Source organism: Cervus canadensis, chromosome 10 (assembly GCF_019320065.1).
Source record: "Cervus canadensis isolate Bull #8, Minnesota chromosome 10, ASM1932006v1, whole genome shotgun sequence".
NCBI lineage: Eukaryota > Metazoa > Chordata > Mammalia > Artiodactyla > Cervidae > Cervus > Cervus canadensis.
Genome location: NC_057395.1, coordinates 65,082,554 through 65,109,416, shown reverse-complemented (window position 1 = coordinate 65,109,416; position 26,863 = coordinate 65,082,554). Strand labels below are relative to the sequence as shown.

Sequence of the window (26,863 nt, the reverse complement as noted above, 5' to 3'; positions counted from 1 at the left end):
AAAATAAAGAAAGCTTAGCATTACAAAGATATCAATTCTTCCTAAGTAAATCTAAACATTGAATGTGATCTCAGTGAAAATCCCAGCAGGATTATTTTTCTAATCAGGCAGGTCAGTTTTCAAGTTTATGAGTAAAGGTATAAGAATAGCCAGGAAATCATAAAAAGAAGAGTAGCAAAGAACAAGTAGCCCAACCAGAGAGTACAACTTACTGAAAAGTTACATAAGGAAAACTGTGTGATATCAGTACAAAAATAGACAAATTAATGGAGCAGAACAGAGGGTCCAAAAATTGTCCCCAAACATATGGGAATTTAATATATTACGAAGGTGGCATTTCATAACAGTGAGGAAAAGGCAGGCTATTTTTAAGATGGAGTTGGAACCAATGATCTCCCTTCAGGAAACATATTAGATTTCAATCTCACACCACATGCCTATAAGTTCCAGATCAATCACATTTAAACTACACAAAAATGGCATCCAGATTGACAAGAAAGTAAAACTATTCATAGATGTCAGAATTTTGTATATAAAAATTCCTGAGTACACTAAAAAGATTAGAAGAACTGAATAAACAAGTTCAGCAAGTTGCAAAGTACAAAATTAATGTATAAAATTAAAATGTATACACTAACACAATAAACAATCCAAAAATTAAATTAAGAAAATAAATTATAATATCAAAAAAGACTTATAAATAAAATTAACAAAAGAAGTGCACAACTTATACTCTGAAAAATACAAAAATTGTTGAAAGAAATTAAAGGACTAAATAAACAGAATGAGAGCCCACATTCATGGATCAGAAGACTATGCATTTTAAAATGGTAATAGTCCTCAAACTAGTCTATAGAGTCAACACAATCCTTAAAAAAATCCTAGCTAGCTTCTTTACAAAAACAGACAAACTGATCCTAAAATTCATGCGGACGGTCAAGGGACCCAGAAAAACCAAAACAATCTTGAAAAAGAAAAATAAAGCTGAGGGACCACACATCTCTGTTTCAAAACTTGCTGCAAAGCGCTGGTAATTAAGACGGTCTGGTACTGGTATGAGGACAGATTTATAAATCAACGGGAGAGAATTAAGAGCCCAGAAATAAGCACTCACATTTATGGTCAATTGATTTTTGACAAGGCTGGCAATTCAATGGAGAAAGAAGAATTTTTTCAGTGAAGACTGCGGGAACAACTGGATACACTCAGGCTGAGCACCTTCCTCAAAACCCTACACAAAAATTAACTCAAAATGGATCACAAATCTAAATGTACAGGGTCAAACCTTAAAAATCTTATAAGAAAATACAGGCATAAGTTTCAACACCTTGGATCACAATGGTTTCTTAAACATGACACAAGCAACCAAAGGAAAAAACAGATAAAACTGGATTTCATCAAAATTTAAAATTTTTGTGTGTCAAAGTGCACCATCAACCATAGGTATACTATGGCTGTTCATGGTGATGTTTGGCAGAAACAAACACAATATTGTAAAGCAATTATCCTCCAATTAAAAATAAATAAATTTAATTATTAAAAAAAAGGGGGGGGCCATCCAGAAAGATAGGAAGATGGGAATTCCCTGGCAGTCCAGTGGTTAGGACTCCATGCTCTCACTGTTGAGGGCCTGGGTTCAATCCCTGGTCAGGGATCCCACAAGCTGCATGGCATGACCAAAAAATTTTTAAAAGGAAAAAAAAGAGAAACAGACTTATGGACACTGTGGGGGAAGGAGGGGAAGGGATGAATTGAGAGAGTAGCATTGAAATAAATATATTACCATGTGTAAAACAGATAGCTAGTGGGAAACTGCATATAGCACAGGGAGCTCAGCCTGGTGCTGTGACGACCTAGAGGGTGGGATGGGGTGGGAGGTGGGAGGAAGACTCAAGAGGGAGGGACATGTGTATACCTATGACTGACTCACGTTGATGGATGCTAGAAACCAACAAAAAAACACTGTAAGGCAATTATCCTCCAATTAAAAATAAATTAATTTTAAAAGAGAGAGAAAGTAAAAAGAATCCACCAAATGGGAGAAAATATTTGCAAACCATGTATCTGATAAGGGACTTGTGTTTAGAATATATAAATAAGTTTTACAACTCAACAAACAAAAAGAGAAATGACCCAATTTTTTTTTTCATTTATTTTTATTAGTTGGAGGCTAATTACTTTACAATATTATAGTGGGTTTTGCCATACATTGACATGAATCAGCCATGGATTTACATGTGTTCCCCATCCCGATCCCCCCTCCCACCTCCCTCCCCATCCCATCCCTCTGGGTCATCCCAGTGCACCAGCCCTGAGCACTTGTCTCTTGCATCCAACCTGGACTGGCGATCTGTTTCACACTTGATAATAACATGTTTCGATGCCATTCTCTCAGATCATCAAAATGACCCAATTTTAAAACAGGCAAAGGATTCAAATAGACATTTCTCCAAAGAAAATATACAAATAGTCAATAACTGCATGAAAAGATACTCAACATCTTCCTCACCAGGAAAATGCAAATCAAAACCACAATGAGATATAGCTTCACACCCACTAGGATGGCTATAATTAAAGACAGAAAACAACAAGTGGTTGGAGAGGATGTAGAGAAATTGGAAACTTCATACATTGCTGGTGGGAATATGAAATGGTGTAGCTGTTTTGGAAAACAGTCTGGCAGTTCCTCAAAAGGTTAAACAGAGTTGCTATATAATCCAGAAGTCCCACTCCTAGGTATATACCCAAGAGAAAAGAAAACATATATCTACATAAAAACGTGAATGTGTCCATAACAGCATTGTTCATAATAGCCAAAAAGTGGAAACAGTCATATGTCCATCAATTGATGAATGGATAAATAAAATGTGGTATATCCATATAACAGAATATTATTTGGGAAGAAAAAGAAATGATGTACTGATACACGCTACAACTTGGATGAATCTTCAGAATATGCCAAGTGAAAGAAGTCAGACCCAAAAGACCACATGTTACATAATTCCATTTACATGAAAGATTCAGAATAAACAAATCTATAGAAACATAAAGTAGATTAGTTATTGCATTGGAGAAGGAAATGGCAACCCACTCCAGTGTTCTTGCCTGGAGAATCCCAGGGATGGGGTCGCACAGAGTCGGACACAACTGAAGTGACATAGCAGCAGGGCTGGGGGAGACAGGTTTGAAGGGCAGTGGGGACAGACTAAATGGGTTACACAGTCTCTTTCTTGGGGGGAGGGGTAATGAAATTGTTCTAAAATTTACTGCAGTGATGGTTGTACAACTCTGTGACTATATTAAAAACCATTAAATGGTACACTTCCAGCCGGGGATAAATTGGCAAATTGGGACTGACATATACACACTACTATAGATAAAACAGATAACTAATAAGGACCTGCTATATAGCACAGAGAACCCTATTCAATACTCTGTAATGACCTATATGAGGAAAGAAGCTAAAACAAAGAGCTGATATATGTACAACTGATTCACTTTGCTGTATAGCGGAAACTAACACAACCTTGCAAATCAACTCTACTCCAATAAAAATTTAAATACATACACAAACTGCACAGTTTAAATAAGTGAATTGTCTGGTATGTGAATTCTGTACCAACAGAGTGAAGTGAAAGTCGCTCAGTCGTGTCCAACTCTTTGCGACCCCACGGACTATACAGTCCATGAAATTCTCCAGGCCAGAAGACTAGAGTGGGTAGCCTTTCCCTTCTCCAGGGCATCTTCCCAACCCAGGGATCAAACCCAGGTCTCCCACATTGCAGGCAGATTCTTTACCAGCTGAGCCACAAGGAAGTCCAATAGAGGTGTGATATTAAAAAAAACAAAACACTACACCAGAGGCCATCGATTAAGATTCACCTATCAGATTGGCAGGTTCCCAAATTCTAGAGCAACCTGTGTTGGAGACAGCTAGGGGAAGCAGAGGGTGGGGTGTAAAGGTCCATCAGCATCACTTCCATGAAGGGCCATCTGGCCACATTTACCAAAATTACAAGTGCACACATTCTCAGACCCTGCGACTTGGGATTATCTAGTGTTTCTCACACAGGGCCACTAATGCACAATGGAAGGTATGCATCACAGAATCATCTGTAATAAGCAAAGCAATCTTCACTAATTAAATAAAGCACTGTCTCCATCCACACAATGAATACTATGTAACCAGGGAAAAGAAAGCAGCAACACAAAATGATCTCCAAGGCACCCTGTCAAGATCAGTCAGGTGTAGACTAGAGTTTGCACCATGTGTGATCATTTGTGGTTTTTTATTATTTTTTTAACATACATGCTTCCATTTACGCCCTGGAAGGACATACTGGAAATGCCTCCCCATGGCTGCCTCCGGCAAAGAGATCTGAGTGCCAAAGAGGCTTTGCTTTTCCCTGCCTTCCTCTGTACTGCTTGAATTATTTTTCACTGTGTGTGTTAATGCTTTTTCTTTCCTTTTTAAGAAAAAATACCGGCTTACCTGGTTTCAGATCCTGGTGCCGCTCTCTCTCATAGCTGGGCAAGTCACTTCTTCTCTGAATCTCTGGATTCTGCAAAGGGAGGGCTAATAATAGTCTCCACCTTGCAAGGCTGTGGTGAAGGATTAAATAAGACAAGGCCCCACAGGCATGCACAGGGCCCCCACTGTTTGTGTCTGGCGCCTAGTGGTAGGTGCGTGGTCCGCGTTGGTTGTTAACATGTCACTATGGACGCCAAGGTGGATTGTAACAGGTGCCACCAGAGAGCCTCAGACCAAGTGTTCAGAGCATCAGCAATCCCCTCCGCCTGCGAGAAACCAGAAGGGCTTCCTGGGAGAGGCCGCATGTGAGAAGGACTTCAAAGTCCAGAAGGAGGTCCACAAGTAGAGATGACTGGGGATGATGCATCCGGCAGAGAGTCACGCAGGCAAAGGATTGGAAGTAAGAAAGCCCTGGGTGTTTGCTCAATCGTGCACTCACTGCCTCCTTCAACAAGCTCAGCTGGATACTGACTATGCACCAGGCACTGTCATGGGACAGACAGACAAAGCCAAGTAGCTGGACCAGCCGAGAGAGGAATTACAGAGTGTGTGGAGACAAGGGGCTGGGGCAGAGCCACACCCAGGTCCAAGTGGTCAGAGAGCAGACCAGGAAAAAGAGGCTCAGAAAAGGAGAGAGGCCACCTAAGATCACACGGCATCTTCTCAACTTCCGGAAAGGGCCCCTCCCAGTTCCACCCTCCCTGTGTCTCTGAGGCCCGGAGGAGAGGAAGCCTACAGGGGCCATCCCATGGTGTGCTCAGCAAAAGGTGGATACAGATGCCATCACAAAGAGGAGGGACAACTGGTTCTCAGATGATAACAGCACCTGGTTGATGGATAGACTCCTGTGTACCAGGCACCAGGCTGAGAAGTACATACAGTCCACAAGCCCAAGTGAACCTTCTGCAGCCCTACGTGGTCAGTCCCATTTTGCAGATGAGGAAACTGAGACCCAGAGAGGTCAAGTGACTAGCCTAAGGTCACAGAGCTCAAAAGAGACCGCATCAGCCGGCAGATTATCTGGGCTCCGTAGTCTCAGGTCCCAGGACCCATCCCCCAAGGGAGCCACTGCCAGGGCCTGTATCAGCAGTCACACCCCTTCTCAAAAGGGCCCAGGGTGGAAGCTGTTCTCAGGCAGCCCAGGAATGTGTCCTGATAACAGGACCAGGGGTGGGAGGGGTGGCTGGCGGAGGTTGTGTGGGGAAAGTGGGGGTAGAGGAGCGGGGAGGCGGAGGAAGTGGGGGAGGGGCCCAGCCCGTCTGAGTCGTGCTTCTGGAGGGAAGGGAGCAAAAACAGCCCCATCGGGTACCCACCGGGGCCAGGCGGGGGTTGCAGCATCCTTGTTAAGAGGGGTCCTGCCGAGCCTCATGGGAGGACTCCGAACAAGTCAACCAGAGCCTCCTTCAGAACCATGGCTATTGTTCAGTCGCTCAGTCGTGTCCGACTCTTTGCGACCCCAGACTGCCGCACGCCAGGCTTCCCTGTCCTTCACCATCTCCCAGAGCTTGCTCAAACTCATGTCCATTGAGTCAGTGATGCCATCCAACCACCTCGTCCTCTGTCATCCCCTTCTCCTACCTTCAATCTTTCCCAGCATCAGGGTCTTTCCTAATGAATTGGTTCTTCAGTACCATGGAAAACCCATAAGGATCCCGGGACAGTAACAAAGGCAAAGGAGCTAACCACATGTGCCCTGGGCACACGGGCCATGCTGGATAAACGGGGCTCCAACCATCACAGCTACCTTACAGTTTCCATTGTTACTGTTGAGTTTTCCAGTTCTCACCGGGACCCTGCTTTACAGGGAAGATCAGCCCAGTCTCCCAGACGAGGCAACAGAGAGAGGCTCAGAAAAGCCAAGCCAGGTGCTCAGGCCACTATCCAAGGCAGCAGAGGACCAGCTGGGGACGCTGGCTCTCCTGGCCCCGGGCCACCGTGGCTCCTCTCCCCAAGGGCACCGGTCCCAGCTGGGCTCTCGCAGGGAGTTATTACACCAGGGACTTAAGCAGGGCCCTCGGCCAGTCCATTTCCAGCTAGGGGAATGGAGGCCAAGACACGGGGAGTGGGTGGGTCCACACAGCCCAAGAAAAACCCTTATTTTGGAATGAACCTCTCAGCCCTCTGAACCTCCAAGGCTGGGTCCCCAGCTGATGCCCCCTGCCTCCTCGCAACAGCCCTACAGGGGCGGGGCAGGCACCACCAGCATTGGCCGTGTCCACAGGGGAGGAAGTTGAGTCTGGGGGAGCCTGGGAGAGGGGCCAGCTCTCAAGCCGATCTCACAGAAGGGAGCCGCCACCCCTTCCTGCCTCCCCAGGGACCTCCCACGTGTAGCAGGAATCTTCTCATTCTTTTTTTCCTTCAGCCTTTCAAAAGAATGACCTGCTCACCTGAGGTGTTTTGTACAAGTGGATTCAGAATATAGAAAAACGTCCTGCTTCAGAGAAGGGAATATGAATAATGACACTAATAAGATAACAGGGGAAGCAATAGCTAATACATATTTAGTGCCTACTGTATCCTATGCTTTTCAACCCATTTTACAGATGAGGAAGTGGAAGCAGAGAAAGGTTAAATGACGTGATTAAAATCCCACCTCTTATTAAAGAAAGGAAAAAAAAAAGAGGGAGGGAGGAACTTCCTTGGTGGTCCAGTGGCTAGGACTCGCGCTCCCAAAGCAGGGGTCTGGGTTCCACCTCTGGTCAGGGAACTAGATCCCACATGCTGCAATTAAGAGTTTGCATGCTGCAACTAAAGATTCCCATGTGCCACAACTGAACTGGTGCAGCCAAATAAATATATTTTTTTAAAAATCCCACCTCTTGGGACTTCCGTAGCAGTCCAGAGGTTAAGACGCCACATTTCCAAAGCAAGGGACACAGGTTCAATCCCTGATCAGGGAACTAGGATCCCACCTGCCATGCAGCACAGTCAAATAAGTAATTTTAAAAAATATCCCGCCATCAGCTGTTCCAATGCGGGCTGGTGGGGTGGAACGGGGCGTGCTGATGGCGATGTGGAGACCTACACCACTCCCCCTCATGTCATCCCACCTGGGGTTCATGTCCTCCCACTTGGGGTTTACAGTACTCCTTCCATACTCCCAACAGCCCTGGAACCACTTTATGTATCACTCACTTTACATCTCAGCACATGGGGGCTCAGGAAGCTGCCCCAGCTAGGAAGTGGAGAGCCAGGGTGCCAAGCCAGGCCCAAGGATACCAAAGCCCACCCTCTCTCCACTGCACCTGCAAGGAGGCATGGGAAGGGCCATGCGGGAGGCAGACACAGCGCAAAGGTCCTGAGGCAGGAAGGTCAGATGTGCAGGGGGTTATTAAGTGAGAGGTCTAGACTGAGTGGGTTCCAGCCTAACTGGATTGCTGCAGGCTTTAGGCCCAGGCATGAGGAGGTCTGAAGGAGGTCCCGAGTGGGACACGTCCAGCAATTTAGGTCAGAAAGACCTGAAAAATTGAGAGGGAAGCCCATGAAGATTTTCTCAGGCCCTGGAGCATGCTGAGCGGGATGGGGGCAGATTACTAAGACTTCATCCTACAGCGATCCTGTCAGAGCACAGTGATCTCCAGCTCCCAAGGAGGCACCTAAATCATGGTGGACTTCCAGGAGGAGGGGACATCTTACCTGCGGTCCAAAGGCAAGCAGTTTATGAAAAGAGGAAGGGGTAGCGTGATCCAGGCAGAAGCAATTGCTTAACCAAAGGCCCAGAGGTGGGACCATTTAAAGAAAGGCAAAGAGCCAGGTCAGTGTAAGTCATGTGGCCTCAGTTTTTCCAGCAGCAAAATGGGGGGAAAGTTGGGCACACAGTGGGTGTCTCCATCCCCACTTCCTACCACCTCCCTTCTCCAAGGCCCCTACCCGAGAGGAAGGGCACTGGCACCCAGTCCTCCTGCCATGGGAGCATCTTTGAGGCTGGCAGGATTGGGAGGCTTCACTGACCGCCCCCTACCCTTCTACTCCACAGTCCAGGCCAAGCTGCCCAGCAGGCGGATGGGGAGGGCAGCTGACAGACCAGGAGACCACATTAAGGTGGAGGTGGGCCTTCGAAAGATGGTGTGGGACTAAGCTTGGACTGAAGATTCTCGGCGCCCCAGACCTAAGGGCACTGGGGTGAGGAGGAGCTGGAAGAGGAGATGCTGGGCCCAAAGGACCACACATCAGGCTGGTCTCAGGGACCCAGCCAGGTACCACCTGGCCTGGCCCCAATGTGGCTAAGCAGAAGGCTTCCCTCCGAATCTCCATGTGATCTCTGCAAGTCCCACCCACTCACAGGCCTTAGCATCTGCACCTGGGCAGAGGCCCTGGCATGCCGAGGATTCTTTAACAGAAACCCCCACCCCCAGTATCAGAGTGACCACAGGGAACACTGAGGGGACCAGTTCTGCTCTGTTCCAGCTCCTCCAAGGTCATGCCTCCCGGGCACCCCCAGCCCTGCTGGCTGAAGGCTAACAGGCTTCAGGGGGGACAGCTGCCAGCCAGCCCCTGCCCACGGCACCCGCTACTCCTGCCAGCAGCTCTGGCTGCGTCCCTGCTCTGGGAACACACAGTGTCCCTTCCTCCCCACCCCCGCCCCAGCCCCCGCAGGGACACGGGTGGGCAGGAGCAGCTGGCGGCCAGGCACCTCCACACGGCCGGCCCTGAACTCAACCCCCCACACTCAGAGCCCGCAGGTGCAACCCTGGACATGTAACCTCCGGAAGATCCAGGCCTCCTTTTACTCATCCATGAAATGCGGACCTCTGGGAGGTCTCTGAGGGAGAGGGCATCCAAGCCTGAGGCCAAGGACAGAGGTAGCAAGATGGCCAAAACCATTAAAGCTCCTACGATTTGTTCATGGGATCAAGGCCAAGGATGGGGGTGGTGTGGCGGTTTGCTCCCGCAAGCTCTCTCCTCCCCACCCCTTGACCCTCCCTAGACTCAGAATTACGCTCCAGCCCCCAGACCTTTGCACACTGCTGTTTCCTCCTGAAGCTGCGCATCCCTGGCCCCAGCCAACTCCATGAACTCTAGTGCCCTCTAAAGAGGCCACACTTGACCCCGCCCGCCTTCAACTGAGAGAGATAGCCCTATTTTTCTGGGCTCACATAGCCTCCATCACACAGAGATTAAGAGTTGGACTGCCTGGGTTCAAAACCCAGCTCTGACCCTTCTTAGCTATGTGGCCTTGGAAAAGTTACTCTACCTCTCTGTGCTTCCATTTCCTCACTTATAAAAAAGATATTAAAAACAACCACTGTCAAGACTTCCCTAGTGGTCCAGTAGTTAAGAATGTGTCTTGCAATGCAGGGGACATGGGCTCAATCCCTGGTCAGGGAACTAAGATCCCACATGCTATGGGGCATGGCCAAAAGAAAAAACCAAAAAGGAATATGAAAGAAAATAAGGCAAAGCAATGTTTGAGCCCCTACCCCTTGCCATGAACTGCCCCCAGGCTAGGCCAACCATGTCACACTCTCCACTCACTAGACCAACGCAGTAGTCGTCTCTCTGGTCTGGGGGCTCCATCCTCAGACCCAACGGTCTGGTTCCCACACAGCAACCAGATGCCCTCAGAAAGCCTCCCGAAGCCCCATTTCACTGGGAGTAAGAGTCAACATCAGAAGGATCCGGAGACCCTCCCTGACCTCCATCCCTCTGTCCTTTCCTCCTGACATTCTCCCCCTTGCTCACTCTGTTCCCCTGGCCTCCATGCTGTTTCTCCAACACTCCAGTGCACCCCTACCTTATGGTCTTTGCACTGTCTGTTCCCTCTACCTGGATTCTCTTGCCTCGGGGAACGACCTGTCTCCTCCCTCCCCTCCTGGGATGTGAGCTTCTGGGAGAAGTCTTCCCCACGTGCCCCCATCCCTCACCATCCTATCTAATCAGCTAATCACAACCCATTCTCTATCCCAGCCAGTCTTCCCAGCTTTATGTTTGACCCATGACATGCTGGGAAAGATTGAAAGCAGGAGAAGTGGACGACAGAGGACGAGATGGTGGGGTGGCATCAGCGATTCAATGGACATGAGTTTGAGCAAGCTCCAGGAGATGGTGAAGGACAGGGAAGCCTAGCGTGCTGCAGTCCCTGGGGTCGCAGAGAGTCGGACACGACTGAGCCTATCAAGTTCTTACAGACCATGTGCGTATTTTCCTTATTTGCTCTGCTTTTATCTCCCCGACTAGAATGTCAGCTTTGTGAGAACACATATTTTTGCCTTGTTGCTTCTTTGCGGAAGCAAAGAAGTGGAATCTAGAAGTGGAATCTCCCACTTCTAGAACATTGTCTGGCACAAAGTGTGTGTTAGTCGCTCAGTCAGGTCCGACTCTTTATGACCCCGTGGACTATAGTCCGCCAGGCTCCTCTGTCCATGGGATTCTCCAGGCAAGAATACTGGAGTGGACTCTGTGGGAGAAGGCAAGGGTGGGATGTTCTGAGAGAATAGCATTGAAACAAGTATACTATCAAGGATGAAACAGATCACCAGCCCAGGTTGGACGCATGAGACAAGTGCTCAGGGCTGGTGCACTGGGAAGACCCTGAGGGAGGGGATGGGGAGGGAGGCGGGAGGGGGGATCGGGTTGGGGAACACATGTAAATCCATGGCTGATTCACGTCAATGTATGGCAAAAACCACTACAATACTGTAAAGTAATTAGCCTCCAACTAATAAAAATAAATGAAAAAAAAAAAAAGAATACTGGAGTGGGTTGCCATTTCCTCCTCCAGGGGAATCTTCCCGACCTAGGGATCGAACCTGTGTCTCCTGCACTGCAGGCAGATTCTTTAGTATCTGAGCCACCAGGGAAGCCCCCTGGCACCCAGTAAATATTTGTGGGAGGTAGGGGTAGATGGAGGGAGGGATGGAAGGAGGGAGAGATGGAACGAGGGATGGAGGGAGGATCAGAGGGAGGGAGGGATGAATGGGTCCTATCCAGTGCCCCCTAAGATAAAGGGATACAGGCCTCCATCCCAGGCTTGCCCAGCCCCACAACCTACGCCCTGACTACAGCGCTCTCCTGCCACTGCCTGGCCTGTGCCCGTGGCTGAGCCTCTGACCTCCCTGGTTACTCGGGACAGCACGCAAGGCTGAGACAGCTCTAGGCCCCGAGCCCCGCCCTGCACGGCTCAGGCACAGACTGGGTACCAAGGATGCTTGCTGCATGAGCCAGGGTGAGTGAAGCGTGAGCCAGGGGCCATCCACCGGCCAGGGCAGCCAGGACATGTCTGATCCTGTGTTCCCGGCGCGAGCAGTCAGGCCTCAAACCGGCTCTGCCAGTGCGGCCGGGGCGGGGTGGGCACTGCAGGCTCGGGCTGGCACGGCGGGCAGATGGAGGGGCACGGCCTGAGCGGGGACCCACCCGCCCGGGAGGACGACGGCTCAGCAAGCGATGGTGCTGCTCCCACTAACCCCGGCCCCGTGGAGACGGAACTGTTCCAGTCCAGGCGGCTTTTAGGTTTCTTTCTGGACAGGAAGGAGACCCCCTTTCCAGACCCTAGGTCCTGACCTGCTCTGTAAAGGGCGGGGTCCCTTCCTGAATCACCAACAGCCCAAGAGTAAGGACGATTCTTCCTGTGCCCCATGAAACCCAGTTCCAAGCCCTAGGACCTGTCCTCAGCCTGGAAGCCCGAAACGGGGAAGGAGGCGATGTCGGAGCTCAACAAGGCAGCAGGCAAGCTGGTGTAAAGCCCTGCTCCGCACCCAGGTGCAGCACAGCTCTCGGCCAATCCGGGCTGGTCCAGACCATTTCCCCAGCTAGAAAGTGGCGCTGGGCATGGGTTCCAGTGACTCTCTTCCATCCCAACCTGCAGAGTTATCTAGAAGAGGCCACCTTGTCAACTCCAGCCCTCCCCCAGAGCCCACCCCTGGGGTGGACATGGCCAGAGCCTAGACTTGCACACATGTCCTTACTCCCCACAGAAACAACAATAATAAAGATACCTGGTAGTTACTGAACACTTTACTCTGTGCCTGGCACTGTTTCATCTGGTCCTCCCAACAACACTGTGAGGTAGGGACTGTCACTGTGCCCATTTCCCAGCAGAGGAAACTGAGGCCCAGATCACATGGCAAGTTGGTGTCCAGGTCCCCAACCCCACCCCTGAGGTCACACAGGCAGCCTCTCTCTCCAGAAGACAGCTCAAAGTAGGAAAGAAATCTCAGGTACCCCCTGAAATCTATAGCTGGAATTGGAGGAGGTGGGCAGGGTCCATATTTCCATAATCCATAGGCCTTCCTGAATCCTGAGAGGCCAAGCCCTAACCCTACCCCTACTGTGTAACCCAGGTCATGGGTGTATCACTCTGAGTCTCAGTTTTCTCATCTATAAAATGGGTAGGATCCTGCCAGTTTAGCCTAAGGTACTGCTGCTGCTGCTGCTGCTAAGTTGCTTCAGTCGTGTCTGACTCTGTGCGACCCCACAGACGCCAGCCCACCAGGCTCTGCCGTCCCTGGGATTCTCCAGGCAAGAACACTGGAGTGGGTTGCCATTTCCTTCTCCAAGCCTAAGGTACACCATTGTTTAAAGCCACAGAAGGGAGGAACTTTCCTGGTGGTCTAGTGGTTAAGACTTCAGACTTCCACTGCAGGTGGCACGGGTTCGATCCCTGGTCTGGGAACTAAGATGCCGCATGGTACGGCCAAAATGTTTTCTAAAATAAAATTTAAAAATAAATAAATTTCCTCTTCTAGTAAATAAAAATAAATAAAGCTTCAGGAGCCAGAAAACTCAGTCCAGCCCTCAGGACAAGGCGGAGAAGCTGCTTGGCCTCCGTGCCTCCAGATGGATCAGCGGGGAGAGGAGTAAACAGGAACAGGAAGCCCGGTGGTGTGCGGTATAGACTCAGCCCCGCATCACCAACAGCCCAAGAGAGGAAGGGTGATTCTTCCTGTGCCTCACGAAACCCAGTTCCAAGCCCTGTCACTCCCACCTCCAAACACAGCCTGAATCCACCTTCTTCCCTCCCACCAGAGTCATCCCTCAGGTCAACCCCCTAGGCTGGCCGGTTGCCTGCAGAGAGTGTCTCTGAAACGTCTGTCTGAACCCATCATTCCTGCTTAACGCCCCTCACAGCCCTCACTCCAAGACGAAAGACTTGGAGTGGGCTTGGGGGGCCTCCAAGGTGCCCCCGTGGACACTGCCCGCCCCACGCCCCCTCTCTCCTGCTCCACCCACACTGGCCACTTCCCCTTTTCCTAAGAACCCAATACACACTTGCCTTGGAGCCTTGGCACTTGATGTTCCCTCCACCAGCGCCTACTTCCTTCAGGGGCTTTACTCAAACGTCTCCTGCTCAGAGAGGCCAGTCCCAACTACCGGTTTAAACAGCAACACACTCAGCCAATTCCGCTCTCTCTTTGAGTCTCATTTTAAAAGCCACCTCCTCACAGGAGGCCTCTCTGACCTCCCCCAAGTGAGAACCTTCAACTTCTCCTTCTAGCGGGGACCATGGCTGTGATGACATAACACGCTGGATGAGTACATGTCTGAGGAGGAGGACCGGGGCCACTTCTGTCTCACTCGCAGCCGAATTCTCTGCAGTGGGTGTAACAGTCACAACAGTTCACAGCTGGGATGCTTGGGGGCCATCTGGTCAGAATGGACACTGGCCAAAGCATAGGGCCTAGCATGGAGTCGGTACTTGGCAATTACTGGATGAATGCACAAATGGATGGATGGAGGGACGATGGACGGATAGAGGGATGGTGGATGGATGGAGGGATAATGGATAGATGATGGATGGATGATAGATAGATGGATGATGGATAGATGGATGAATGGATGGATGATGGATAGATGGATGGATGGATGGATGGATGGATGGATGGATGGAGGGATGGATGGATGAATAAGTGAACACACCGTAGGCCTGAGACTTACCAGAGATGCCCGGGGCTCTGAGAAGGTGGCCCACAAAAGGGAAGGGCCCGCCCAAGCTCACCAGCCAGGCCCTGCAGCTGGAGTCTCTGCTCCTGCACAGCCTGACTTTCATTTCCCATCCTCTCGGTCTAAGGAAGCTCCTTTCCCCCCACCCCGGGGAATGGGTGAGGAGGAGGGGCAGATGGCCCCCTGGTTCCCAAAGAGGGGGGTGGTCCCAGGCTCCATCTGTCCCACCACAAAGGGGCTTTGTCCTCAGTGCTGAGAGCCCGGGGCAGACCGGAAGCTGCCCCTCAGCCATCCAGCAGGTCCCAGCACCCCCGGTCAGCTGAGCTAGCAGCTCCAAAGCCAGATCCCAGGGGCTGGCATGGTACTGGGCACAGCCTTCTAAAATCTCATTAATCCTCCCTGGGAGCCCTAGGAGGGAGATTCTAGGATGATCCCCATTTTTACATATGGGGAAACTGAGGCAAAGTCACTTGGCCAAGGTCTCCCAGCCAGCAAAGAGCAAAGCCAGGATTCAGGCCCAAGCCCACCTGGCACGAGCATCCTCAGCCCCTGCGCTCAACTAGCCCTGTCTCTGGGTTCAGAAGGGTGGAGGCGCCTTTTTGGAGGTACAAGTGGGCAACCACACCTGGTCCTTCACCCTTAGCAGAAGACTGCTGCCCTTTCGAGGTTTACCCAACAAGGGGCGGGGGGGGCGGGCTCTGAACCCGGAACCCTCGCTCCATGCCCAGCCCATGCCCAGGGTGTCTTCGCAATCTGCCGGCCAGGCCCCAACACGTTTCCACCACTTCCTGCCAGGCAGGCGTCCACAGGGAAATGCTGGGCGGGCAGACAGACCAGGGGGCAGACTTCCCCCACCCCTCACCCGCCGCTCCCCAGTCAATCCTAGTCCTGCTATCTGCCTCCCTGGCACCCACCTTCTCTCCAGGCCCATCTGCTCTCAGGGCAGTCCTCAGGGCCACTTCACCAAGGCCACAGTGCCAACGGGACGCCTACCCTCAGTGGGCGCTAACCGCAGGGCCAGGCAAACCAGTCCTGCCCATCACCACCGCCACCCCCTCCTCTGTGGCTTCTCCTTGCTGCCCATGGGCAGTGTGTAGACTCCCCAGGGAGGGACTCCCAGCCCTCCATTGATTGGTACCAGCCACCTGCCAGGAGAAAACTCTGCGGTTCCTCTGAGCTCCAACAAGAGCAGAGCTACTCACACTGTACCTTCAGGCCTTTCACAAGTTCTACCTGCTCCCAGAGAACCATTCCATCCTTCCAGGGATGTCATATGTATCGCTTCCTCCAGGAAGTCTTCCCTGACTCACTCCTCCAAGACCCCAGGCCAGCCCCTCCCTTCTGTCCCAGCTAGGGACTCTTGATCCCTATCTTGAACCCCAGCCTCTGTGGGCTGCCTTCACTTGGCAACAGTAGCCCAGTCTGATCCTTCTCTCCACCCTCCCTTCACACCTCCTGTAAGAAGCTGGCCCTGCTCCCAGAAGTCGCAGTCCGAAGCCTTGCCTGACCAACCTCATCACCATCTAACTGCCTTGGATCTGACCTCCCCACTTCCCCAGATCTTTGCTCACCCTGTCTCTCCTTGCTGGCAGGTCCTCACCCTTCTCTTTCCCTCATGAGCTCCTGCTCACACTTTAAGCTTCAGGCCAGGTATCACCTCCTCTGTAAAGCCCTTCTGGCATCATAACAGCTGCCCCAGTTCATATGGCATCTACCTGGTGGTGGGGCCATGATCAGGGGCTGTGTCTGGCTCCCCGGGGTGTAGGGTGCTCCCAGAGTGCCTCTTTGAGGTCCCCGGCACCCAGCCCAAGGCCCAGATCTCACCAGCAGATAGTCCAAAGGCCAGCTGCCAACTCCCTGCCTGGAGAACCTACGGGCAGAAGCCAGGAGCAACTCCCAGAAGCAGGACTGACTCCTATTTTGCCCACACTGCCCACAGGTCTAAGGTAGGGGTGGAGTGGGGGAGGGGGGCTTTCCACCAACGGCCAACTGGTAACCAAACCCACGTTGTTTCTAAAACTAGGGCACAGGAGAGAAATGGGAACAGCAGAATTGTCCCCAAATAGAACGGAGGCTCATCTGGTTCCAGGGCCTCCGGGAACACCTGGCAGGGGTGGGGGTGGGGAGGGCAGGTGGCTGCTCCCAAGGCTGCAAGGGGAGATCTAAAGTTTGGCGGGTGGGGAGGTCAACACCACAGCAGCCGGAGATGGTGCAGACACCCCGCCCACCTCCCGCAGGGTTAGTCCCAATCCAATCCCACTTGCCCCCACCTACCCACCACGTGCTCCCTAAACTGCCCCACCGCCCAGTCTTTGCTCACTTGCATCCTCTGCCCAGAATCTGTTGCTCTGGCTGTCAGTCAGAATTCTGCCCCTCCTTGGCACTGTGGCCATCGACTGGGCACTTTGAATAAGTCTGACACAGGCGGGCCCCTGGGGGGAATGAGCTTATCAAATCTTCCCAACAGTCATATGAGGAAGAGACTCCTGCCCCCATCTCACAGATAAGAAAACTGAGGCTCAAAAAGAGAAGCCATTGGCTCAGGACACAGAGCAGGGGAGGCAGGCGGCCCAGATGGAAGGTGGTGGGACCTGGGTGGTGGCAGCCAGAGGACCACCCAGGAGGCCTGGCAGGGCCTGGTTCACCTTCCTAGGTCAGCCCAGCCTTGGGGACTTGGCATAGCTCAGGGCCAGAGAACCCCAGATAGAACAAGAGCCCCTACATCCTTCTGACCTTCCCCTTAGGGCGGTTGAGGACTGAGGAACCACCCTGGGGCAATGTGATACAACTGTCTCCCCTCAAATATGCACAGACCCTCTGTACAGATGAGAAAACTGAGTCCTACAAGCAGACAGTTTCCCCATCTGGAAAGTGTGATGTGCCCCCGGAACTCTCTGGCTGTGACATTCCTCTATGGATTGACCTGGTGGATACTATTCCTTTCTCTGAGTCTCAGATTTCCTATTTGGAGACTGGAGCTGTGATTCCTCCCCATGTGTTCTAAGTTGCTTCAATCTTGTCCGACTCTTTGCAACCCTATGGGCCATAGCCCGCCAAGTTCCTCTGTCCGTGGGATATTCCAGGCAAGAATATTAGAGTAGGTTGCCATGCCCTCCTCCAGGGGATCTTCTTGACCCAGGGATCGAATCTGCATTTCTTACGTCTCCGGCATTGGCAGGCAGGTTCTTTACCACTAGTGCCACCTGGGAAGGCTTGATACAAATTATAATAAAGCAACAGCCAACACGTATTGAGCATTTCCCACATGCTGGCATTGCTCAGAGCATCACGCATAATGCCTCACTTGATCCTTAGAACAAGTCTGTGATACAGATATTGCCATCAGGCCTGTTTTTCAAATGGGGAAACTGAGGCATGGAATGGTGAGCTGACTCACAAAGTCACAGAGCTAGCATGGAGGCAGAGGAGAGGCCTGTGGGGCTGCGGACGGTGGGGGCGCTTTCCAGAGGAGTCTCCTGGCCTTCACGCTGCCCCGAGAGGAACAGTGGGGAGGGGCTGGATGAGAGGTTAGGGGTCAGGCAGGAGGTAGAGAGGATGGGGCAGGGCAGGCCTGCAGTATTCAGGAGGCCCTGGGTCCGCACCCAAGCCACTGTCCTTTTGCTCCTCTGAGCCTCTATTTCCTCTTTGGTAAAATGGGGCCAGAACTGCTGCCTCGCAGGGACGCTGTGGGGACGGGACACGGACATTCATCTGCCACTGAGCGAGCGCTCAACTCTGTGATCAGGAAAGAAGCTTCAGGGCTGGGCCGACAGCTCACTGCTCCTCCAGGATCTGGGTTGTATCTGATTCTCTGCTCTGCAGGGGCAGGAAGTGGGGTACAGCCTACCTCTTCTCTAATTCCTAAAGGGAACCCTCCGAGCCCTGCTAGCTTTCCAGGCTGTGTGATCGCGGACAAATCACTTAACCTCTCTGAACTTCTGGCTCCTCCTTTTGCTACTAAGTCAAGGCTTTCACAGGGCCCTGAGGGAGGAGTTCCTCCCTGGAAGGATTGAGAGCGTATGCAGGGAGGGCGGCTCAGTTCAGCCTGCCTACGCGGAGAGAGCAGTGCCTGGCATGATCCTGCCTTGAGACCTCCATGTCTTCATCCTGCCAAATGAAGTCTGCTGGGTTTTTTATTTTGGCTGCGAGGCTTATAGGATCTTAATTTCCTGACCAGAGATTGAACCCCTGCAATGGAAGGACAGAGTCCGAACCACTGGATCACCAGGGAATTCCCCAAATGAAGATTATTAGATGGTCTGTCCCCCTCCCAGCCCTGCTGGGGATGATCAAAGGTGATGGTGAAAAGTGCTTGGTAAACCGCAAAGCGTGGCACCCTTGAGAGTGATGACGATCACTGTACTCCCTCAGAGGCAAGAAGAATCCTGTGACTTGCCATCTAAGGTAGAATGTGCTAGAGCCACGAGAGAAGACAGAGAATGGGGGCAGGGGAACAGAGGAGCTTGGAAAGTGTAGACTTGGGTTAGGGCAGAGGGTGGTCAGCCAGAACTTTCCAGAGGCAGAGACATCTCAGCCACATGGAGATGGCGGGAGAGGGCGGGAACGCTTGGCAGCAGGACCCGCAGAGTCAAAGCCTGGACGCTGGACTGCCTGGGGCCGGCAGGAAGACAGCCGATGGTTGAGAAAGGCTAACGGGTCACCTGAGTGAAAGAGGAAACTGGGAGGCGACAGGGCGGAACGGAGGGAAGAGCGCGGTCCAGACCACCGCCACGTCCAGGAGCCCTTGCTGTGGGCCCTGGGCCCCTCCAGCCTCTCTCAGCTTCAGCCGTGTCTCCCCCAAATCACAAGAGCGGTGACAGTCCCTGACTCCAGGCCCAGCGGGCAAAGATGCAAAGCACGCAGCGCTCAAATAGCAGCCACTTTTGGAGAAATGGACCCATTCAGTAAGCGAGTCCTTGAATACCAGGGCTCAGGACACTCAAAGGCCTTCACAAGCCACAGGAGGGCAGGCGCTGAGGCGGGAGGTGGGCTCAGGGAGGCTGGAGGATGCTGGCGGCTTCCAATTGGTGCGGCCACCAAACCCGTCTGTCTATAGTTAACCTCCCCGCCCCCATCCCCGCCCCAGTGGACAAGCCTGGACACGGGCGTCCAGTCTCAGGCCTCAGGGTTCCTGGATCCGCCAGCCTGCAGAGACCCAGAATTCCCGCCTCATCACGGAATTACCTTCACAATCACAGGCACTCAGAAACCGTAAGCAGGGACTGCATGCGGGCCCTGCGCCAGAGCAGACACACATTGGCTCGCCTGACCCTCACGCCACCTGCTCAAAGCTGCACTGGCCCTGCCACCCCCACATCAGAGATGGGGAGACTCATGCTCAGAGCCATCATTTCCCCGCAATTACACACGGCAGACAAGGGGCCCAGCCAGGACTTGAACCCAGAACCCATTCGCTCCAAAACTCTGAGTGGAAGTAGCGTCCACAGAACACCCATGCTATGCTGATCCTGGGAGCTGGGAGATCCCTGCAAGTCCCAGGATTCAAGATCTGAGTGGAGATCCACCAGCCAGAGCTGGAAGCTCAGGGAGGCAGGATCGCCTGTCAGCCCAGCCACACATCCATGCTATTCCCAGGGCAAGACTTCAGATAAGTTGAGCTCATTCAGTGGGACTCAGATGCTACACGTCAACCAGAAGCCAGAAATCTGGGCTCACACTCGGATGGGTGATTGTGGCTCCAGCTCTGGGCCTCTCTGAGCCTCAGTTTCCTCTTCTGTGTAATAGAAACAAAAATTCCTCCCACCCCCGGATGACACAAAGGATGGAATGAGTCACCTTGCTGTGACCTGGACATTGACATCAGATAGAGTAAAAGTCAAGACCGAGAATTTGGATAAAGCAGCCAGAAAGAGGAGCTCCCCAGGTGGTTCAGTGGTAAAGAATCTGCTGCCAATGCAGGAGACATGGGTTCGATCCCTGGGTCGGGAAGATCCCCTGGAGAAGGAAATGGCCACCCACTCCAGTATTTTTGCCTGAAGAATTCCACGGACAGAGGAGCCTGGCGGGCTACAGTCTGTAGGGTCACAAAGAGTCGGACACAACTGAGCGACTAAACAACAAAACAAGACAGAGAGAAGATAAGCAGACCCTGAGAGAGTAGACCAAGCTTCCAGATGCCACTCCAACCCCAATTTCCATCCCCTAGCAGCAGGAGTCTGCCTGCATCTGCCTCACAGCCCAGCAGGTCTGAGGACCCCAAAGACCCACCCCCCCTCCACCTCTCAACAGCCCCCAGCCCCGCTGACATCCCCAGGCCCAGCCAGCATCAATAAGGACACAGCCGGGGCCAGGCCCTGGAGAATCCCGGCTAGGATCCCTGTCTCAGAACCTCAGGAGGGAAGAGCCCTCACCAGACAGATAAGGAACCTGAGGAACGGATCACAAAGAGACTTGGACAAGATCACTGGGCTACTTCTCCTCTCTGGCTTCTCATTTTATTCTGGAACTTTGCTGGACAGTTTCAAAAGGAGGAGAGGAACTGAGGCCCAGGTTGGAGGGGAAGTCACTTGCTCAAGGTCTTGCAGCAAGGAGCGGGGAAATTGGGGTTCTGACTTCCAGCTCCAGGATCTTCCCCAAGCATCGACTCCTTGACTCAGCCTCCCCGCCCCCTGCAGTGTATTGTGGGGCTGTATTGCGAACAAGCTGGCTGGGTGGGGAGAACCCTGGATGAAGATAGATGTGCATTTTTCACCCTGCTTGAATACTATGTCCTGGGTCTTTCTGGCCTCAATTCCCCCATCTGTGAAAAGAGAAGCTCAGAATAGATCAGGAATGACAAACGCACGGCACATACACAGTGATATCTGACGTTACTAATCTATCACAGCACTCTTTCCCATGAAGCCTCAGACTGGGCCTCAGCATGTTTTTTAACAAAGCAGTCCAGGTCTGGGGGATCTGAGACCTCGGGCCATTCCTAGATTGGGTAACATCTGAGTCCTCCCCAAGGGAGGGGAGGGCTTCACAGGTGGAGCTAGTGGCAAAGAACCCACTTGTCTGTGCAGGAGACATAAGAGACACGGGTTCGATCCCTGGGTCAGGAAGATCCCCTGGATGAGGGCATGGCAACCCACTCCAGTATTCTTGCCTGGAGAATCCCATGGACAGAGGAGCCTGGTAGGCTACAGCCATAGGGTTGCAAAGACTCAGACACGACTAAAGTGACTTTAGCATGCACGTAAGGGAGGGGAAGGAAGAAAGACGTAACATTTACTGGACATCCAGTAGTTTCAACTGCTGGGAGACATTTGTTGATTTAATCCTAAGGAGGGAGGTGTGCACAAGCTGAGGTTCAGAGAGGCTGAGTGATCTGCCTTTGGACAGACAGCTGGGAACGGGGCCTTGAACACAAGGGAGGTACCTCCGGGGTCACCCTCCCCAGAAATAGAGATGCAGAGCCAGCCACCAGGTGAGAGCCTAGGTTATGGCCTCACCTCCTCCTCCTTTTGGCCCTACTAAGTGCAAGCCCCATGCCCATTTTATAGCTTCAGAAACTGAGGCACAGGAAGCGGGTGTTAGCTGCCAGAAAACGATGGACTCGACCATGTGTCTAGCTGTTCCCGCCCCTATTCATCCAGCTAATGTGTGCTAAACACTTTATTTCAGTCCCCTTGGGACACCCCAGGAGCCGTGACTCATACCATTCCACTTCATAGATGAGGAAATTGAGGTGCCCCCAAAGGAAGTGGCCCCCAACCCTCTAGGGGCTCAACTGGAGACCAGAGTGGTTTACCAGGGAGATAAGTGGGGAGGAGCAGCGGAGGGGAAGTAAAGGGCTGGGGGAGCCCAAGAGAGATAGAGGCCGAGTGGCCACACAGCTGAGGCAGGAAATGAGGCTCTGGTCAAAAGGCCCAGCGCAGGGGGCGGAGGCCTCTGAAGGGTCTCTTAGGCCTACAGAGGCACGGGAGGCCCTGCCCTGGACTAGGAGCCCAGAGCCCCAAGCCCAGGTTCAGCCCTGTCACTTGGCAACTGGGAGACCCTACCAAGTGCCTTCCCTCTCCGGGTCTCAGTATTCACAGGTGGAAAATGGGCTAATATCACTGAAGGCAAGCTTTCCAAAAGTTGGGACAGGCTGGACCCACAGAGCTCTCCCCAACTCAGCCTCCTCACACAGACAGGGCAAGGCAGGACTCTAGTCACCCAGTGTACGGATGGCCTTGACCACCAATATCCTTTCTGAGGTCAGCACCTTCAGAATTAGCGAGCTCATCCCCTCGAAGCCTTCACGGGACAGCTGGGGAGGGGTCAACTCATCAGGGCAACTGACCCACCCAGTGTTCACACCGCACAAGGCAGGTCCCACTGAGCACCAGCTGGTTCCAGGCACTAGGCTTACAGCCCTCCTTGAACCCTCAACCCATAGGGAGATATTTATTCTTCCCATTTTCAAGACAAGGAAGGTAAGTCTCAGAAAGATAGGATGAACGAGCCAAGGACACGTGGCAAGCAGGCACGGTCAGAACTTGAATGCAGGTGTGTCTGACTCCTGAGTCCTTACTGTACCTTAGTCTGCATTTCCCCAGCCGACCCCTTCCTGCTCCCAGCCTCCAGCCACTCTGCGCGGCACTGCCCCTACCCCTGGCTCTCAACCTCTGAGCCTGCTTTCCTGCTACCGAACTCCTACTCTACTTTCAAAGCCCAGCCTCCAATGCCTCTTCCTCTTGACACCTGATCTAGGCCCCCACAGAATACATGGAGTCCAGCCCACATATTTACTTCTCCCAGGTGACCTGGTCAGCTCTGAACCCCCTGGTCTCCAAGATGGAGCTGTTCGCACAGGGGACACCAATCAGCGCCTCGTGTGAAGACGGAGGCCAAACTCTTTCCCAAGGCCCATGTGGCCCCACATGGCCCAGCCTGGCTGATAATATCCCCTCGTTTCACCTCTCATCTGCTCGCCTTAATTTTCCGTGCTCTAGACTCACAGGCTTTCCCATTGTTTCTCCAGAACAGCACACATTCCCTGCCTCAGGGCCTTTGCACATGAGTTCCCTCTGCCTGGTAAGCCCTACCCCCAACTCCGTGCCTGGCGGACTCCTCCATGCTTCTTTCACGACTCTTCTGCACCGCACATCTCTCTCTCTGAACCCTTATCACCTTTGTGATTATATATTCATTTACTTGGTAACTTGTTTGCTATTATACTTGGCTCACCCTCTAGACTTACATTTCTGGGCAGCCAGGACTGTTCACAATTCCCCAGCAAGGACCCACCCAGGCTGACCACTCCCACACACGTCCCAGAGCCTCCCCCAGGGGCCCTGGGACATGTCTGAACTGAAAGGAAGAAAGAGAACTGTGTCCCCTTCTTGTTGAGGAAAATGCTGCTCCCCCCCACCCCTGGTCACCACCTCCTGGAAGCCTCCCAAGGTCTCCTACAGCTCCCACTGCTAACCCATCACACACTGCTCAGCTCAAGATCAAAGCTCCTAGAACATCATAGGTACTCAATACAGGGCCATGGATGCTTGTATCTCAGCCGGTTTGGGAAAACGGGGTCAGTTGAGGTTCAGGGAATGGGTGGTTGGTCACAGGCCACTGAACCATCTCCTTCCTGGCTCCTGGGGTTTGAGAGAGCCAGACAACCTCCCCCCACCCACCACCCCACCACTCCCAGGTCACAATCAGGGTAGAAGCCAAAGCAGGAACTGGCTATGAGCTGGGGATACTTCACACCTGGGAAGAGGCTAGGGGAGAGGAGAAAGCCGGGAGGCCTTCCTGGAAGAGGTGGGCCTTAAACGAAGCCTTAAAGAGCAAAAGCAGACAAGCAACTCTTAGAGGAGAGGGCACTCCCTGCGGGGACACCTTCAGGAGCAAAGGCCCAGGGGTCACACAGGAGGGCCCAGGCAGGCAGTCAGCTGAGAGAGGTGACACATTGTAAATCATTTCCTTGGGTGGAAAGACCACATCACCACGGCACACCACCTCACCCAAAGGGCCTCGTGGCCTCTACACAATCACTCATCGGAGTCTTTTCCAACACTGTCGAGTGCCTGGTCCCATACTGAGAAACACCCATTCCTCCATCACGGGAAGGGAACAAGGGCAGCCAGACCGGGGGACTCTGGGCTCTAGGCTCTCATTCCAACTTCAAACTGTGTGGCTCGGTCAAGTCACTTCCGCTCTCAGAGCCTCAGTCTCTTCCCCAGCGAAAAGGGGATACACAAAAGTCCCCACCTCCTAGGAGGTCCTCGGTAGATGTTAGCAGCTATCATTCTCATGGGCCCATTTTATACTGAACAAAACTGAAGCCAGAAGGAGAAGCGAGTTGTCTCAAGTGCTGGGCGGCAAGACTGCACTGAAGCTGGTTCCTCCTCAAGGGGTTAGGAGGTGGCTTTGGGGACACAAATCCACCCTCTTCTGGGATAAGCCCCACAAGAGCCAGCCATCTCATCTCATGCCCATCTGTTTCAGGCCATTCATCCAGCACCGTGCTCATTTATTGAACACCTACTACATGCCAAGGCCCTACCTGCAGAAGTGCCTACTGGTTTCCCCTGGGGATACCCACCACACACACAAGCGGACTCAGAGGGGCGGTCCTTTGGCCCAGGTAACCCAGTGTGACCAGAAGCCTAGGTCTTGTCTCTCCAGCCAGAAAGCCAAGATAAGGGTCAGCAATAGCATCAACCTGCTCCATTCTTGAAATCAAGTCTGATCTCAGCTGACTGAAGCCAGGCCTGGAGTCACCCCAGGTGATCCAGAGACCACTGCCCCAGCTGGACAGTGTCCCTGAAGCCGGGGACGCCTCAGCACAGGCCACACCGGCTCTGTCCACTTTCAAGTCTGCCTGAAGGCCCCAGAGGCTGAACTGCTACCCCACAGGTGGGCCCCCTCTGTTCACCCAGTCCTTCCACCAGCCCAGCCAGGCTCGCCGCTGGACCTGATGAGGGCCCCCAGCTCAGAGAGGGCAGGCAGTTGCTTGAGGAAGCACAGCAGGGCAAGAAAGTGGTGGCCCCCGCTGGGACTCAAACCCACCACCAACCCCAGCCCAGGCAGGCGGATGGACCAGCCTGGTGGCGAAATCTTAAACTTTTGCCAACTTCTGAGAAGAGGAGAGGTAGGGCCTGCCCAGAGACGAGCCTGGGGGCTGTGGGCAGCTGGGACCAAACACAGTTTGGCCCAGTCCTTTCCAGGCCAGCAGCACCAGGCCCTACCCAAGGCCCCACGAGGACAAGGAGATCCTGGTGTCCTGGCCAGGCATCCCCTGCCCGGCGCCCCCCAGGCCCACCCTGCCGGCCCCTCTCCACCTTCCATCCCAGGCTGGGGGCGCCAGGCTGGGTAGCGGCGGCCAGAGGCGGCGCCGACTGGTTCAGATTTCAGATTTGGCCTAGACCTGGCCTGGGGGCTCAGGCCCGGCTCGCTGCTCTCAGGGGGCCCGCAGAGGGAGGGTGAGCGGGAGGGGGGATCCTCGCGCGGACAAGACCCCTACGCCCCCCACCCAGCCCCCTCCCCCTCGCGGCATCACAACAAAAGGCCGCGCCAGACAAGTCCCGGTGCGCCCGCCCTGCGCTCCGGGATCGCAGCTCGGCTCGAGGGGTGAGGGTTGGAGGAGGGGGCAGGAGCCCCCGCGGCCCAGCGATCGGACGCCAGGGTGGTCCCCGGCCGGGGGACTCCCTCACGCGGGCCGGGAGCCGGGGCCAGCGGAGGGGCGGGGGGCGCTCACCTGGACCGGCGGGCAGGCGGACGCACCGGGCAGACAGACGCACCGGAGGACGGACAGCCGGACGGCCAGGGGTTCGGGCACACGGCGGCCTGGCCGCTCCGGCTCCCGGGCCGGAATGGATTCCGGGCCGGGAGAGACAGATCGAGAGAGAAAGGGAGGCGGAGGAGGAGGAGGAGGCGGCGGCCCGGGGAGGGGAAGAGGAGGGAGGGAGCGCGCGGGCTGGGAGGAGGGGCCCGGCAGGCCGCCGGGAGGGGGAGGAAGGAGGAAGCGTGCCGGGACCGGTCCCCGCCGGTGACCTGGGAGAGTCCCGCGCGCGGCCTCCCCACGCCCGGGGTCCCGGGGCCAGGGAATGGAAGGGCGGGGGAACCGGGCACGGAAGCCCCGCCCCCCACCCCGCCCTGAGAGTGCTCCCTACCCATGGGGCACCCACCCATCAGCTCTCAAGCCAAAATGCCCTCCCCGACTCCTCCCAACCCATCCATCCAACTGACCCCAAATCTACCTCTCATGAAATTATTACTAATAATCAGTAACAGCAGCACTGATGGAGCACTCATTCCTTACTAGGTGCCACGCTAAGCTGTTCAGGTCAACTTTAGGATCTATTTCTACCAACCAAGTGGACTGGGTAGGCCAATGATCACCCCCATTTTACAGATGAAGAAACTGAGGCACAGAGAAGGGACTCACAAGAACCAGGTCTTGGACCCTGGCCTTGACCTGAATTTCCCAAACTGGGGACTGAGGCAGGCAGGACAGTGTGGTAA

At 53.4% G+C, this 26,863-nt stretch overlaps 1 protein-coding gene across 5 annotated transcripts in view; it reads right to left on the bottom strand.

Annotated features, from left to right (window-relative positions):
* SRC (SRC proto-oncogene, non-receptor tyrosine kinase) overlaps nucleotides 1-26,423 on the bottom strand; it is a 55,443-nt gene extending 29,020 nt beyond the window's left edge. For 3 of the 5 annotated variants that reach the window (XM_043479188.1, XM_043479187.1, XM_043479189.1), the window contains exons 1-2: nucleotides 26,097-26,422; nucleotides 4,493-4,562 (exon numbers count right to left, since the gene is read on the bottom strand). The gene's annotated coding sequence lies outside the window, so the exon portion shown is untranslated. Of the gene's footprint in view, nucleotides 1-4,492; nucleotides 4,563-26,096 lie in introns of all 5 variants that reach the window. The other 2 variants (XM_043479191.1, XM_043479190.1) reach the window with 2 other exon arrangements.
* Nucleotides 26,424-26,863: the final 440 nt, after the last annotated feature.